This window comes from Ciconia boyciana, chromosome 2, assembly GCF_034638445.1.
Source record: "Ciconia boyciana chromosome 2, ASM3463844v1, whole genome shotgun sequence".
Taxonomy (NCBI): Eukaryota; Metazoa; Chordata; class Aves; order Ciconiiformes; family Ciconiidae; genus Ciconia; species Ciconia boyciana.
Window position 1 is genome coordinate 122906614 of NC_132935.1, and position 18111 is coordinate 122924724.

Here is an 18111-nt window from a genome sequence, read left to right on the forward strand (position 1 = left end):
GGGGAAAAAACTCTGTCCTGATCCTGAATCTGGCAATCTGTTCACATCTACGACATGAAGAAATACATGAACCAGAGATTTCAACGTACTCTCTCCAGTTTTCTCTAGTGTTAGGTGATCTCCAATACATTAAGAGGGATGATGAGCAAACAAAACAGAAGTCAAGTCATATGCCACAGGAAGAAAAGTTCTGTGTTTTGCAAGTTGTCCAGCAATTAGAAAAGTCTTAATTGTAAAAAGAAAGGGATATTTTATACCTTGAAAACAAACAAACAAACCCAAACCCCACCACACACACTTTACTGGAGTCAGATGTGGGAACTAAAATTCTTATATTTGAAACAAGGCTCATCTCTTTCTGCTATCTGGACCATGGTGAAACTGCCTAGCAGTGAGAAAATGAAGACAAAATTAAAGCAAATAGCAACACACTTATTTAACAGACAACAGCCATAGCTAGACAATCTAAAGAACCTTCTACCCCAATATTCTGTCTCCAGCAGTGGTTAATAACTGATGTCTGAAGAAATATATTAAGAATAGACCATGCAATAGTAATATTTCCTTGGACTACCTTCGTCGTCTCTCAGGAATGTGCAGTGGAGGACCTCCTGAGCCTACAGTGGTATCTTTGTAATCAATAGCCCCTGACAGAAGATGACGGTTTTGCTACAGCTTCATTTGCACAAGAGCTAATCCTATTCCCGTGTAAATTGTTGGCCATGGTCCCATTTACTTTTCTATTGCAGAATTGAACATGTAAACATTAATGATAAATCCCTAAACATTATATACAAGGCAAAACTATACTGTTAAACAAAAGTTTATGGTAATCAGTCCTGCTAACTTTCAGCATCTACCTGGTATATGTTTATTTTGTCTTCAATTCATCCTCCAAATTGCTACCCAAACTTAATTCAGCCCTCAATTTATTGTCTTGTGTGTTCACAGTATATTCCTGTATATTATTTGGACATTCATCCACATCTGCACCATGTATACATAAAAGCCCTGCACAAATGTCTGTTCCACTTTTTTTTTTGGTCTTGTAATACAGAATGCACATAATGGTCTTTTTAAGAACATTTTTTCCACCGTTTTCACCAATTCAGCAATTTCTCTTTAATACGAAGCCCTAGAACTTGCTCGGACTGGGATAAAATTTCCTACCTTCCGCAGCATACCAGGGGAGGGCAGCATTGCCTCAAGAACAGTTCAAATAGCATTAACTGGGTAGTTTAAAATATACACTATTCTTTAATGCAGTTATCCGTTCAGCAATGCTTCCCATAGTTAATTTTAATTCTAGTTCCAACAACGTTTTACTAATAGCAGCGATTCAGTTAATAATGCCTCAAATTGCACAAACTACCCACAATTAGATTAAAAATCAACTCAATTTTAGTGTAATAACTGCTTTAAGATTAAACAATCTTGATAAGACTCTTTAGCTAACAAAATCCCCTTTTCTTAGGATACAAAGTTGCTTTTCATTGTGCCCATCCACTTTAATCCAAATTTAAATTAATCATCCAGAAATTGTACCTATGAATAATTGGTCTCATGCTTGATAAATAAAGACAGATTTATCCTAGATCTGAATATCTAGTAAAATACCAAGAACAGAAACTTCAAATATAAGACAAAGAAAACAAAGAAATTAAACATCGTTAAACACTATAACCTACTGACAACAGTGTTGGTTTTTAGAAAGCTTTTAAAAATAGAAGTAGACTTTTTCATAAAAAGCACAAGACTACGAAAAATGCTTAATACTAAATTCAACACAAATAAGATCGATAGGGACATCTCACCTTATATAATGGATTATTTCTGGAAAAAGTAAAAACTTCACAAGCATCAAATTATTAAAATGAAAAAGGAAAATTCTGAGGTTGCATGAGACCACTAATCTTACATTACCACACAACAAAGCTACCAAGACATTAACTAGAGCACTGGTAATCTCACTGGTCACTGTTTTTTCCAATAATATTCTAACTTGGTGTTATCACCCCTCTTCCAAGATCATTTTAATATTTAAGCAGCTGTACATCTCACAGGTATTCCAAAGAATTGCTTTTAATGGATGTTTTTTAGCCGGCCCGTATCAATGGCAGAACAATTTATCTAAGCAATTGAGATGCACCACGGATGTTACAGATTTATATTCTTAACCAGTTCTTGGTTCATATGCATCGTAACTTTGATGGGTTGCATATTAGAGCGTATCTGACATTTTCAGTTAGATCCAGATACTCTTACTGCATATTACTGGAGCTGACAGGCTGAAATAATATTTCACGTTTCTTGATTAGACCCGAAAAGGTCAGATCAGCTCACGGTCAGCAATTCACTCTGTGTGTGGTTAAATGATATGGCAAATGGTTTTATTGCATACGTAAACAAACGCAATAAATTGATTTAAAGTTCACACTGGCCATCAGCATCTACAAAATACCTAAGCAGTCACAGGAACATAGACATCTAGACAAGTATTTCGTGATTAGCTTGTCTTCTCAGCATGTTAAATATTGAGACAGCTTCTGCGGTGTTAAAAGCCTGTCTCGTAATATTCTGACTGTCCCCTACATTACACGTTTGCTGTTCAACAGATCAGTACAAACTAGATGGCACTCGTGCATCTGATGGAGCTGAGAATGCCACTTTTCCTGTTGATTTGATAACAAACCTCCCCACTGGGAATAACTGGATTATATTCAAATGCCATCTCAATGAGCATCTAGCATACAGAATCTGGCAAGTGAGTGACAGGTATGCCATACCATAAAGCAAAGATCAGCAACTGCAATACTTGGGGAGCGCCCACAGTAATTCAGCGTGCACAGACAGTACACAGCTACCTTCACTGCTTCAGATCAGCTGAAAGACAAGGGAGAAAGCTCCACTCAGTAACTGGGAAAGGCCTGTATCTTGTTATAACCAGGTATGCTAGATTGTATTAGTAATAGCTGAGTATTTAATTTTAATTTATGAGCAAGTCAGAATATGCTTATTTAGAATTATAGGAACATACTACAATCCTGTCAAAACTTACTCTGAGAAAGGGAGGAAAAAGCATCAAGACGACCAAAGAAAATAATGCATGTGGTAGTCGATGAGAGGGGATGCTGGGTCCTAAGACTATAAGGGCTCCACCAACTGGGTCCAGTTTTTCAAGTCAGATAGGAGATATGGATTTCACTCGTCAGCACGTGATAAAGGCAAGCAGTTTTCCCTTGTTTATTGCAGTCTCTGATTTTACCTCAGACAACTATTTTGTGATCATTTGGCTGCTGCTTGATCAGGTACCTCCATTACTACAATGCATTAATATGTCACATGTACTAATGCATACGTCAGCAGTTGGCAGATACCATAAAAAGGGAATAACTTTGCTACAAAGTCCAGTATTATTGAGTGTGCAGGTTTAAAATTAGATGCTTAATTGCACATTCAAACCCTTAAATAACTGCCATATTTTTTCTGCAATGTCGAGAACTTCAAAAGTATCGAACTATTCAGTCACTTTAAAAAAAAAAAAGGCTTTATTGCCTAGTAGATGAGACACAGCTTGTCTCGTGTCGCTGGTACAAGTCAGCAGGTATGAGCTTGAATCTGTGTATCCAGTTTTGCTTTTTGAAGCAGCTTAAAAACTGCAGAACTGAATCTGTACTTGCAAACTGTATTTAAAAAGCCTGTGATGTAGTGACTCCTCTCCAGTGACGCTAGCGTTACAAATTCTGCAGCATTCATCTTGACTGGTTAACTCAGCAACACAGTTAAAAATGTTTATGCATCCCTTTCAAAGGCAAAAGAAGTCTCATTGTGGCAGAATTGACAGGGAGAAAAACCTATTTGGCATGTTTGCCTGAAGCTTTTTCCTATTCTTTATCCTAGAGATGCTTCCTAGGACCATTTCAGTTCTCTGTATGCATAAGTATTGTAGGATTTATACAGAGTTGCTACTAGCACAGATGGAAATGAAGGTAGAAGGAGACTAGAAGAGTTGTGCATTTGCAGCAACAGTTGTCTCCTGTATTCAAGTCACCTAAACATGGACAGAATCCAGCAAGTAGAAAGCAAGACAATTTGCCTCTCCTTCCCATGAAAGGAGATTTACAACTAGAAGAAAGAGACACCGTTCTAAATTATTGCACATCATTGTTTCACTACTAAATCACAAGTTAGGAGCTACATCAGCAGCAGCGCAAACATCCTATGGATGTCTCAGCCTCCATCCTTTTCTTCCCTTGGCTACTCTCTGCAGGCAAAAAAAACCCAGGGAGTCTCCTGTGGGCAGGGAGAGCACAAACATTTCTCATGCCTGCTCCCTAGTTTCTTATCTCACCTTTCATGGCCCTTGGGAAGACAAGGTTGGAAATGCTTTTCATCAGGCACTAAGAAGGTAAGCAAAGATCCCTAAGGGCAGCCAGACCAGCAGTTCAGCACTATAGGGGCTCCCCTTATTTGATGTTGGTTAGTCAACCACCCCTTGGGTGTTTGTAAGCATTTGACAGGTTTGGAAGAATGTTTATTAATCTTATGACATTGATCACACACCAAAACGCAGGATCTTATACTGTGAATCAAAATATCTGGGGGTGGGGGGGTCATTTAAAGAGGAAAAAGAGGGGGAGGGGGGGAAGGGCATTCCTCCTCTATTGCTCCTGTAAGACATGCCGCCCAGGACAGTCAGTCGTAAGAACAGGCAGATTTAATTGTCTTATATTTGACAGATACAGAATGATTTTTTTTTTTTCTTCCAGCTATGGCTAAATGGAGTACATGTTTGCAGCGCACTTAAATAACGTCTTTAAATCAGAGGTTTTGTGCCCTCATACACGATCTAAGAAGTGACATGCAACAATTCTGCCACCAGAGGGAGCGCAATCATTGCTTTTTTTTTTTTTAGAAAGGGGGGTACTTGGGCCGCTTTCGAAGGGGGTACTTGGGCCGGCTTAAGCTGCCCAGCAGAAACATCAAGGGGGCAATTTGCATTTTGGTGCCAAAAGGTGCCAAACGCCTGCAGATTGAAGGGGAACGCTCGAAGTAAGCGATATATATACAGAAATCTTTCATAAGCGTTATGCGAAGTTAAGAGCGTCTGCACAAAGCAGCTTTGATGGGTTCACTTCCATTCTGGGTACAACAGCAACGTCAAATGTAGGTTTATCCAAACTACTCAAAATAAGGATCATTTGTTTGTTTTACTTAAAAAAAAAACAAACAAAAAACCCACCAAAAACAACACACAAAAAAAACCCAAAACCAACCCCACCAAAACCAAACAAAAACAAAATAAAAAACCCAAAACCACAAAAAACTCTTCCCCACTATTTAGAAAATTGTATTTTAATGTCCATGGAGGAAAAATGCCTAAGAAAAAACAATGTGAAAGCCTACGAGTACTGCATAAATCAATTAAATATCAATCCAGACTAAAGTACAAAATATAAAAATCTTGTTTGTGCTGCAGTCAGAGAAAAGGTGATAACCATGTTTTAAAACTTAGCTTTTAAAACTGGAAGGATTCAAACTTAAAAAAGATTTCTATTAACACTGAGTAAAGATGCAAAGATGCGGAAATTCAAAAACATCTTTCAGCTACATTTTTTTAGAGACATAAGATCCTTGCTTTTAAATTTCAAGGACCATGTTAATGTACTCTGTAATAATCTAATCGATACACTGCCTTAGCCTACTGCTTCTCTTTCCCAGTCTCAAACACTTTAACACAAAACATTACAATGAGTTGACATCAGACAATCACTGCCGTCCCCCTCCTCTTTATCCCATCGCTGTATACCACCTTTCCTCTGTAAGCATTTGGTGTCATCAGCAGTTGGAAGCATTTATTTTGCTAAGAGCTGCTCAGTGGAGGAAAGCTTTGTGATTCACCCAGACTGTCTTCTAGTGAGACGGTCCCACAGAAGAGAACTTGGGCTCTACATACATGCAGGAAAAAAATCCTTTGAATTCTGCATGTTTTTGCAGGTTGTACACCAAATAAAAGTAAAGGCTAGTGTTTTTGCTGAGACTTTTCAGGGCTTTGCCTTCCTAGCAAAGTTAAAAAATCCACAGTGCTCGCAGAAACACGCCAGTGGTCATAACAGACATATCAATGAAGTATTTTATCATTTATACAGTAAAACTCTTAGCATCAAACCGAGTAGCAGCTACAGATCTCAAGTCTCTCCTACCTTTGAAAACATTTCTGTTTGTAATAAAACTGTGCAAAATTCAGTCTCTTCTACTTTCACAGAATTTCTAAAAATTGTCTGAATACCTTTTAAATTATTTTCAAGCAACCAGTTTCAGTGTTGAATCCTCCCACAAGTCTTCAAACTTTCTGTCATGCTCTTGGCTCCATGGCAGCACCAGTGAGTACCCCTCACTACAGACCAAATGCAAGGGCTCAAAATACTGGAAACACTAACCATCACTTGAGAGAACACCCACCCCAGAGTTGGTTTTTTAGGATCCGTTTCCTAAGAAAGAAAACTACTGGAAGCAGCATGTGCCAAAGTATGCTCCAGAAGTACGTCTTTAGTAAAGACTGAACTCTTACTCAAGAGTTTAGTCCAAATCCTATTACAAGCCACACAGAAAAACCTCCTGACCCAGGCTTGAAATGGGTCAAGGCCCACTGGCAGAGATTTCATTCAATAGGGAGCAGGCCTATTCTGGGGTGAGAATTCAGACCAAGCCTTTCAACAGCTGATGGACCTCCAGTGCCTTTCCCACAGCTCCATGGAGCAGAGAAGTCCTCCCACACCTACCCCAGTTCCTCAGGAAAGAGCCCAAGAGCACCTTTGCCTAAAAAACTGGGGACCAGACCTCCCCACACCTCAGCCAGTAAAGAAGGGCTAGGCCTGATGTTCAGACTGCAACGCTCATTATCCAGATCAGCCATGCAGTGAAGATGTACTGAACTGGCCACGGCATGCATAAATAAGGGTATTGGCTTGCACTTACAAAAGGATTCACACTGAAAGGCAGAGCCAGCTTGCAGGAGTGCCCAAGAAGCTATGAAGTCTCATTGGGAAGAGCAGAGAGAGGGAGGCAGTTAGTGGCTGGCATTGCAAGCAGAAAACTTATTTTCCTGATCAGAATGGGTATTGCAATACTGCAGTGCTGCCTAGGCATAAAGACAATAGTGCCTGAGCAAAATGCAGTAGCACACCCCAATTTCATGTTACCTTAATGAGTCTACCACCTACTAAAATGAGTAAATCACAAAGGTGCTCCTTCTCTAGCCTCCACTGTTGACTCCACTGACTGCACTGCAACTCATGCATGAGGAGTCTTCTGTGATACGGTGCTCCAGCTCACTGCAACTGACAGCTGAGAAAAATAACTTGGGGTTGGGAGAGAGTAAGGAAACCGTACTGTCCATCCCAGCAGCATATTACAATGCTCAAATGTTGCTTCACCTGAGAAATATGCATGGAATGTGTGAGACCAGAGCTAAAACCAGTAATACAGACCAAAAGGAGGTAGCTTAAATTAAAAAAGCAAGAGAAGTTTTCTGGAAAACACAGACTGTCCCATCTCACATCAGAATTGTGCAATCACTACAAGAGTTTATTTCTTACAGTTTCTCAGGAAGTTTTGTCTGAAAAAATAACTAGAGATAGGGTAGTGGATATTCAGAAGGTAAAAAAGAAATAAGACTGTGCTTGGATTGTAAATTTTGTTCCATGTGATCAAGAACATCACAACGGAAGATTAGAAACTGTTAGGAAAGGAATAAAATAATAAAAAACTCTACCAAACAGAACATATCACAGTGCTTTACAAATCAATGGTGTACCCACACATTGAGCATGTTCTGTTCATTCCTCTCTCCCATTTCTAAAATGATTCAATTGGATTATGCAAGGCACAGAGAATGGCTCCTGCAAGAAAATAAAGTTAAGGTTGGAAAAAAGATTAGTCCGATTTTCCACTGAAGACTGAAGGAGAATATGACAGAAGTCTGCAGAATAGCAGGTCACAAAGAAAGGAACAAGGACTGGATTAGGACTTGCAACACAAGAAGCATCCAGCTAAATATCAGGCAGAAAGTTGAAAACCAAACAGAAGGAAGCGGTATTTAAAAAACAAAACAAAACAAAAAGAAGGAAAAAAACCAATACCTAACCATATTACAGAATTCATTTCCACAGGAAACATCATACACACTCCTGGCAGACAGGTCAGCCCTGTCTGTATATAATACCTATATACACGATAGTCAAGATGCAACCTTCAGCTCTGGAAATTCCTAAATGTGCAGTTTGATAGAAGCTGGAAAACTATAGCAGAGAAGGATCTTGCCACATGTGCTCCTTCTTACACTCCTTCCTAAGTTTTCGGTATCTGTCATTATCAGAGACTGACTACTGGACTGAACAGACCACTGACCAGATCCATTACAACCACTGTTACTAACTTCTGGTTTTAATTTGCCTTACTTTCCTGCAGGAGACCCTGGCAACTGAGTACTGGAAGCTGCAAAAGTGTTAACAGAATAGGATGGGATGACTACATGCCACATCAATATACTGTTTCTTTCCAAAGTAGAATTACAAGGAATAATCTCAAGCAATGGTGAAGAAACTGGCTTGAATTGTATCATCATGAAATCTATCTTCTTGGCAGACCAGTGGTTGATCATTAACAGGTCATTAAAATGTGTACAAAGCGTAAAGATTGGTCCTTGTCCCAGGGCACTTTCCACATTAAATGCTTTAAGGTTTTTAAGGGCTGCATTCAGGAGCACACTACTGTTTACTGATGCCTGTAAATTCTAACTTAACACTCATGTTTTGCCTGAGAATCTGCACACACAGAGACATTTATATAGGTTACTGCACACTACACATATATTAACTTATATGCCCTTGCTAACACAGTGCTAGCCATCATTTTATCTACATAGCCACAGCAGAAGACACAGCCTCATCTTTGCCCATAGTGTTCTATTACCTGATGAAACTACCTTTATGCAAAATACAGTGCAATGGGCCCGTCCCAGGTCAGTCAGGAGAAAGACCTGCAACCAGCCTCAGAGCTGCAACCAGCTGTGGCTGACCAGGAACGCACTGGCTACTGCTATCGGTGGCTCCATCGGGGCCACAGTTTAATGTAAAAATAAAGAGGGATGGTGCAAAACACAACTGAAGACAAACAGCCTGTCCTAAAAAGCACTTACCTCTCCAGAAGGGCACCTGGTGAAACAGTTGGCAGGCAATGACCTCCACAGCGCTTAAGCTCTAAATGTGACCTCAACGCAAGGAGACCGCCTGGCCTCTTATCTAGCAATCACAAGGGATGCGAATAAAAGGAACAGTGCTGCTCCCTTTTCCTTCCACTTCAGCAAGGCCTGGCTGCTTATAAATCGTCAAGACAGGTGAAATTAAAAGGTTAAATGTTTTTGTATTTAACATTCAAATATTAATGCATTTTGGAGCTCTGAGTAAAAGTTGTAGCTGACTTCTTTGAGAAGTAACACTCCCAAGTTGGTCCTTTAAACGGTCCTGTCCTTGTACAGGCAGTACAGAAACAAAAATACATCCTATATGACCCACATGAGACACAGTAGCAATTCATTGAGTTTATTTGTAATAAGTCCTATGATCGAATTCATACAATGCCACATGATTTCATTGATTTCAATTTTAAAAGATCTTCATACTACAAAATTACATGCAGATTTGAGAGCTCATATTAGTAGGGAACATCAACTACTTGGTGGAAGGACTTAAAAGGGCTCACAGTGCTTCTCCGCTGCAATTTAAAAAAAAAAAAAAATTAAAAAAAAATTAAAAAAGGGAAACCACACTGGCAGGCTTTTTAAATTCTTTTGAGATTTGAAGCCAAGATTTGGACAAAAGGAAGAAATTTCCTCTCCTCACATTTAAAAAGAATTTCTATGGATGATTAATTTCGTATCTCTTCTCAAGACAGAAAGGGTTTCAGTAGTGCAACTGCAGTTTAACTGTGGGATAGGTTTGCCCCCTCCCAGTTTTTGGTTCCTAAACCAAAGTTTGGGGGGGCATTTCTTGGGTGGGGCAGGCAACAAGCTTAAGATACTACCTTTTGTTCCTGCAAATGTAGCAACTGGTTCACAAATATGTGGGCGTTTTTCTGAGAAGGGACACAGGCTTCCAAGTGAAGTGTCGTGGTTTAACTGCAGCTAGCAACTAAGTGCTACACAGCTGCTCGCTCACCCTCCCCCCCAGTGGGACGGGGGAGAGAATCTGAAGAGCAAAAGTAAGAAAACTCATGGGTTGAGATAAGAACAGAACAGTTTAATGATTGAAATAAAATCTAATAATACTCATAATAACAATAATACATTGTAATGAAAACGAAAACAACGAGAGAGAAAAACAAAAAGGGGGGGGAACACAACGGGACAGGGACACGGGCACACACACACAAAAAAAAACCCAAGTGATGCAACCACTCACCACTTGCTGACTGATGCCCAGCCAGTCCCCGAGCCATGGTCGCTGTCCCCCAGCCAACTCCCCCCAGTTTATATGCTGAGCATGACATCATACAGTATGGAATAGCCCTTTGGTCAGTTCAGGTCAGCTGTCCTGGCTATGCTCCCTCCCAGCTTCTTGTGCACCTCCTCACTGGCAGAGCATGGGAAGCTGAAAAATCCTTGACTTAGTATAAACACTGCTTAGCAACAACCAAAACATCAGTGTGTTATCACATTATTCTCATACTAAATCCAAAACACAGCACTATACCAGCTACTAGGAAGAAAATTAACTCTATCCCAGCCAAAACCAGGACATCAAGTAGTACAGACGTATTTCTGGAGGTAAAGACCGTGGTACAGACCTGGTGCTCTGAACACAATTTCTCCTTTATAAAGCACACATACAAACTATGAGTGCGCAGGTTTAACCTGCCGCGTACACTGAATACATGGTTGTCTTTGACACTTTTGAAGTGCATTGTGAGGAAATGATTCCCCTTGCACAGAAAAATTCAAAAAAAGACTCTTAGCTTCAGTAATCTCTAACTCAGTCATCTCTCTTTACTTTTTCTTTTATCATTTAAACTGAAAAAGCTCAGAAGTGGATTCTGAGCTCAAAAGATACAGGGTCATATGTGTCTGGCTGAATGTGTCTTCCCCGATGTGGCCATTTATTATTATTTTTATTACTGCAACTACCATTGTTTCTTAATGGAACATGATGGTAGGAAGGGTTTGTTCTTTTGTTCCAATAAATTCATGTAAGTGAAAAGAGGTTTGAGTTACCTATGTGTTCTTCTAGCTTGATCTTACCTCTTCTATCTACATACAAACTTTTCCTTTGGAAGAAGTTTTATAGCACTCTATCTTCCTTTCTCTAACTTCCCTGAAGGAATACAGTTCCCGAGGGTAGAAAAATACCAGCTTCTCAACAAATGGCAATGATTTGTGTAAGTTACTTTTAACCTGCAGTGCATGTGTACATGTAAAATACACACACCCACAAAGAAAGTCATTCTGCCATCGTTTGTACATTAATAAGGTGAACTATTTTTAAAAGTGAATTCCTAACAATGGTAACTTATGAATTATGACTGATTATTTATGTAGTCCACTTTGTTTAAATGGTGTCCACGTTCTTCAAGAGAACAATGCTGTATACAGCTGCTTTATTAATAATGTCACTGGCTCTTTGTTGCTATTTTTACATCTCCATCTTCCTGTTAGGCCATGTAAATAGAGATGCCTATAATCGGCGGACGCACAGCATTGTTTCACAAATCTTAGCTGTTACATTAAAATAGAAAGCTTATTACTTCTTTGGGAATAACTTTTTATTTTGCTCTATAGTTAGGATACACAGTCATAAAGCCAGATAAGATGCAATGGAAAAATCAAAGACAGCATCTGCTAAGAAAGGCTACTGCTGCATTCTATATCCACTTAACCATGAGGAAAACATTAACTGCTCATTAAAAAAAAAATATTTTTTTTTTAGTTTTTAGAATTAAAGTATCTTTTCATTTCCAGCTGAACACCACAGAAATTGGTGTTGTACAATACAGAATTTTTGCTTGCTGCAAGACAAAATCCTCTAGTGACCAAAAGTTGTAACAGTTCCCCTTGTCTGACAAACAGAAGACATGAGAAAATAAGTCTGCATCCAGATCTGTGGTTGTCTGCCTATTTAGAAGCTTATTGTACCTCTTGACTATTTCTGTATCGAGTTCCAAATATAACGGTCCAATGCCAGGAACCATTATCCATGTTTTTAGGTAAAGATTAAGGATTTTACAAAGACTGATCCACGTGTTGTAGAAGTACCTCATTGAAAAATGAGGCAAAATTGTTTTCTTTTCTGAATACATTTTGCATTAACAACATAGAAGAACAGCATGCCTATAAATATTTAACATTTGCATATGCTTTCTGGAGGCATTTGTGTTCACGGACTTCATGGTCAGTAAGGACCATTTTGGCCGTGTGTGCAATAGTATAAAGATTTCAACCTACAACATGCTTTTTGCAAAGAGATGACATCTTGGCATAGCCACTGCAATGCTAAAATTGTCTTGTCTCTAAATAAGCTGCCATAATGCCTATTACTCTCATTGTTGAAAAACCTCAGCCCAGCTTCTCATCTGAATTTGTCTGAAGTCAGTTGCCAGGCATGTCCTTTTCTGAAATCTCCATCTGTCACCAATATATCAAAGATAACTTTGTACTAAGAGCCATATCTAAAATTGTTGACAAGACAACTGAACAAGAGATAAATCGCAAATACTAACATTGCTTCTGACAATAAGCTACGCTTCCCACCCCCCACCCCACCCCCCCCTTTTTCTTTCTCTTTTTTCTTTTCACGGTAGTAGTAGAAAGAATTTGAAGGAATCGGGAACAGGGCAAATCCAGAATTAAGTTTTCTATAGAGACCTATTTAAGAGTTGTTACCATTGTCCCACAATTAATGTTTGTGGAGAAGTCTAGGGTACAAAAGCAACTTTAAGATGAAGAATTATATGCAAGTGAAAATATTAATGCCAAAGGAAGAAAATTAATCAGACAAACATGTAAAAAGACACTGCAGATCAGTCATGCTTTTAGAGAAGTCCTTGTTACCATGCTCCGTAACTTTATCTTTAAGGTTCTGACGACAAAAGTCCACAAGCCTGAAGGACTTCCCACAGCCTGTCTGCTCTCCATAATAAATACTCATGGTGCATGCAGCATAAGAGAACAAAGTAAAGACCTCCGTGAGATACCTGACACTTGAAATTCAAACTACCAAAGTCATAAATTAAGTATATACGCCTGTGTGTGAGGCAGGGTATAATGTTCTCCAACTGCTTCAATGGGCCTTGTGTAAACAAAGAACAGAACAACTGCCTACAACTGTCAGCTTTCTTGTGCAAGGAAAAAAGTCTCCAATCAAGAAAACATTTCAGGGCCTGAAGACATTGGCTTATTCAGATTTAAATAAGTGAGCAGAAATGATTTAATGTCCCTCAGATGTCTGCTCTGTTTTTCTGTCAGAGGTTGCTGCCCTGCAAGGGTGACTGCACACAAAGCTGCTCCTGAATTACTGCACTCTACTGCCCAGTGTATCTGAGGTAAACAAATCACTGGTTTGGGTTATCACCATATGCTGAACTGTGAACTGCAGTAAACAGCAAGGCATGGAGACCTTTTCAGCTGCCTGTGTTTAAGAGCTACCAGCCTGAAATCAGAGCTTCTGTATTTGCCTCCTGTAATACATAAACACAGAAAAGTCAAGAAACAAGCAGGAGCAAGTCCTTCTTAGCTGCTGCTCTCGCTGCATGCACTTATGCTTCACTGTCCCCACAATACAGCTAATAGATTTGGGGTTTTCAAGCATACTCAATTCCATTTCTCTGTAAATCTGATTTTCCAATACAGTTCACAGATGTCAGAACTGTTGCAAACTACAGGGATTACTACGGATTAGTGGATCTCCCATACCTGAAAGAGAAGTGTTTAGAGCAATACACTTCATAGTGGAAAGTTATTCCCCATACGTTCTCCTTCTAGCTCCTCTGCAGGCATAGCACTTTCCTCTGGGAGACGAGCATGTTGTTAGCCTGAGAACCCCCAAACATATCATAGAATCATGAAATAATAGTTTGGGTTGGAAGGGACCTTTAAAGGTCATCTAGTCCAACAACCCCTGCAACGAGCAGGGACATTGTCAACTAGGTCAGGTTGCTCAGAGTCCCATCCAACCTGACCTTGAATGTTTCCAGGGACGGGGCATCTGGCACCTCTTTGGGCAACTTGTTCTAGTGTTTCACCACCCTTATTGTACAAAATTTCTTCCATATATCTAGTCTAAATCTATCCTCTTTTAGTTTTGCTTATCTAGCAAAGTGTGCTCACAGTCCTAGCACAGGCTAGAATTTTGTCCTAAAATTCAAGCAAATCTCCTCAGCATGAGGTCAAAATATTGGTCTAAAATATAAGCACTGCTTGCTCTCCATCCCTTCCAACCTCCCCTCATCCTCTGCATTACAGAAGCTGAGTCAGCAGATTAGGATGCCAGGTCTGTCTCAGGGCACGGTCTCATGCATAGGCATGAGACTAAATTGTGAAAAGAGAGGACAAGGCTACTACACCATCAACCACTGGCAGATGAGTAAGGCAGATAACTAGAGGGCAGTCACCTTGTCAGCCTTCAGCACCAAATTTGCAACTGCTTACCAGTCAACTGCCTCTGCAGCGCTCAGGTCACAGTTCATCATGGTTTAAGGTGACGGGAACTGTGACTGGGTCAGCTGCCGATTCAGTGGAGGCGGCCACAACCTGGCCCTGCAGGCAGCTGACAGTACCAATATCCAAAAATGCATCAAATGACTTTGTCGAAGGCTATCTGCATCTGACCTGCAATTCATCAGCAGCAAGTGATGCAGCACACACGCCAAAGTTATAAGGAGGAGAGCTCTAGGTAAGGTAACAAAAGCCAAGGAGCTGAGAGGTTACAGGCTGAGGGTATGCTCTGCTCTGGCAGCAGGCTCCCTTCCCACCCAAGTGGTTCTTCTGAAAAACCCAAGCCTTTTCCTGTAGTTCTGTTTATATTACACTATCCCCAATATACACAACCAACTAAATTATATTTACTTAGCTAACTTCCACACCTTTTCCCTTTCTCTTTCCTCAGATTTGGATCACAGCTTTCTTCTGCCCAGTATTTTCTTCCCTAGAATGACAATAGGGCAGATACAACAAAGAGGTGTTACCAGTCTTTGTTCAAATACTCTTTGTTCAGTATTTCAGCTATATACCTCCCGCTCAGAAGTTCCTGTTTTCCCACTGAGGGGGAAAGGGAAGGCAGCTTTTTGTTTAAAAAGTCTGGGTGCAGTCAGAGATACTCACTACATTTTCCCTCCAAAGCATGATATTACTAGTTTCAAATCGAAGAGGGAAAATTAAAATCAAAGGGGGAAAATTCTTTAGAGAACTCAAAAAAAAATCTGACTACAAAGTAGTATTTTGCAGGTCCCCCTTTTTCTTCAAGCTACCAACTATTCCTATACCAAAATGCTCAAATCCGCACATATTGAAAACTCAGTCGCTATCATGAACTGTGCACAAACACAGAGGCATGTAATGGAACCTCCTACTGCTGACAATGTTACAGGTCTTAGCAAGTAAAACCAAGAAAGCAGAAAGGAATTAGGCCACAGAAAGACATCACTAGCTGGGAGCTTTGCTAGTTCCCACAAAAGGAAAAGGAAGAACACAGCATGCACAGTGATTTGCCTTTGATACAGGAGAAGGCATATGTCTTTTGATAATCCAGTGATAAGGCAGGAAAGCCATGGGACACACTCATTTGTTGGACTGAAGAAACACGTTTAGATTGACATTTGTGATGTTAAGCTGTTTTGACAGCTAGGATTTAACAGTATCATGAGGTTACGGTGATGCGGATGTAACAAAGTGACTAACGCTTCATCACAAAATAAGATACCAACTTGTACTTGATACATGACTATAGGGAGCTTTAAAGAAATATGTAAATTAGACATTCGGGTTATAAAAGGGCATGTCTGAGGAATGGAGCTGCATAGCTTCTCCTTTTATCATCTAACAGCTACTCTGTTCAAGCCAAAGAAACGGCACATATGAAACAGGTAAACAAACTGGTAGCACCTTGGGGGAAATCTTGGTAACAAGTAGCTTAGCTATGCCTTTAATTTTCCCGAAGTCAGTTTTCGCACAGTAGGTCAACACAAAAAAGAGGTAGAAAGTGTTAATTAGGCTCCTCCTAATCTCAGTCTAATTTGACAGCAAGTACTCCACACAGCGGATCGGAGAGGAGAGGTCTAAAGGGAGGTGATCTCTTTTGTTACCCTAATCCATAGAGTTGACAAATGAAACAAATGGGGAAAGCTTCTGGGCATACACTTTTCTTCAGTACTGAACGGAAGAAACAAGAGAGCCGCCCCTTTATCAAATGCTAACAAGTGGATAGGAAACGACTATCGGAAAGGAGCTGCTGATCTTTAAGAGCCTGACAAACAATATAAGCGTGGATTAGCACGTATAGCCTTTGCGGTAGGTAGGCTTTCATGTTCTTTTTATTTCATGTGCGGATATGTCGAGATGACTGAAGTCAATGGGAAATTTGCAATAGGCTTTAACAGCATCAAAAACTGATTCATTATAACCTTCTCTTCATAACAATACCATTTGTGTACATTAGATCTTAGTCTGATTTCGTTCCCATCAACTCATCTGGACTCTGTTTGCACCTCTTCTCAGGGTCACCTTCTTGTTCGTGTACATTGTCTATGTAATCTTACAGAAACAGCAACCACCACAAGTCAAAATTATGTATTCTTTTAAAATGCACTTCTCCACAATTTTTTTTAAACCGAGACCTAAACGGAAGAGGCATTTTGAAATAAAGCTCAGTTTTTAAAGTGAAAAATTACTTCAGATGTGGATTGGTTCAGGTTTTGGGGTTTTTTTTGAGGCTAGCATTCCACTGTTCAGCTTAGTAAGAAAGTGAAAATTAGATGTAACCAAGCTTTGAGAATTCCATTTCATTTATTTCTGTGTACTCACAAAATTAAGCAAATTTTAACTTGACTTGGTAAAACACTTTGAGAGACCCCATCTCACCTTTAACACATTATCTTGACTTGCTTACTTCAGGCAAACATTTCCTAGATAGCCCTCTGTTACTGCATAAAGAGGATGTCAAGTTCTTTGTACAAGTGTCTGGTCATGTTTCATGATTGCCAAAGTCTAGAAAGAAATCCCAAGTTTGAACAAAATTTTTGGAAACCTTATTCTCCTGGCTAAGATTCCTACCCCTTTGCTGAGAAGATAAACAGGGAAAATTCTTTAAATATTGCAAATGGACCAATGAAGATGTAATTAGTAACACAAAAAGTTGTTTATCATTACTCCACTCTTGGTAAGTCTCATCATTCAATTATAGTTCTATAGGCCTGTATAATATGTTCAGAACTGCTGTTACACATCTTCCAATGGACGTCATAATTCAAACAGAAAACACAAGAGAACCCATCTTTTCAAGTAGGTCATTACTTTCCTCTTGCACACTGCCTTTTAAAGTCAGGTCTCATTAATGCAAGAATCCACTCAAAACAGTAAAATAAGGATTGTAGTTTTCCAAAACTAAATATAGTAGTTCATCAATGACAACTATCTTCCTATCCAGTAGGAATTTTATATGGCATCCAGACTCTGACATTAGCCAAACTCCTGTGCATTTGGAGGAGAAAAAAAGAACACCAATACTGTATTCATTTGTACTGTGCTATATCTTAGTAATATCACAAGGAAGGAGAAATATTTCCAGCTTGGAGGTCAACCAGCAATCCCCAATAGCAAATAACTGTTGTAACTGTATTGCATAGTCCAATGAACATGGCTCATGCACACGGTGAGGCTTCGAAATATAAATCAGAAATCCCAATACATATCCTGCTTTTCCATGTATCCTGAATTTCTCATACTGAAGAACTTTTCAGCCTTTTTCTAAAATCTTTCATTGAGGTCATCACAAGATAGTGATAGGTCTGACAAAAACAAGTCTGTCCAACCTGCTCTATCCCTATGGCTCAGCCAAAAGCATTTAT

At 39.6% G+C, this 18111-nt stretch overlaps 1 protein-coding gene across 4 annotated transcripts in view; it reads right to left on the bottom strand.

The window, feature by feature from the left end:
- Window positions 1-18111, bottom strand: part of CMTM8 (CKLF like MARVEL transmembrane domain containing 8) — a 37440-nt gene that overhangs the window by 8427 nt on the left and 10902 nt on the right. The window lies entirely within an intron of this gene.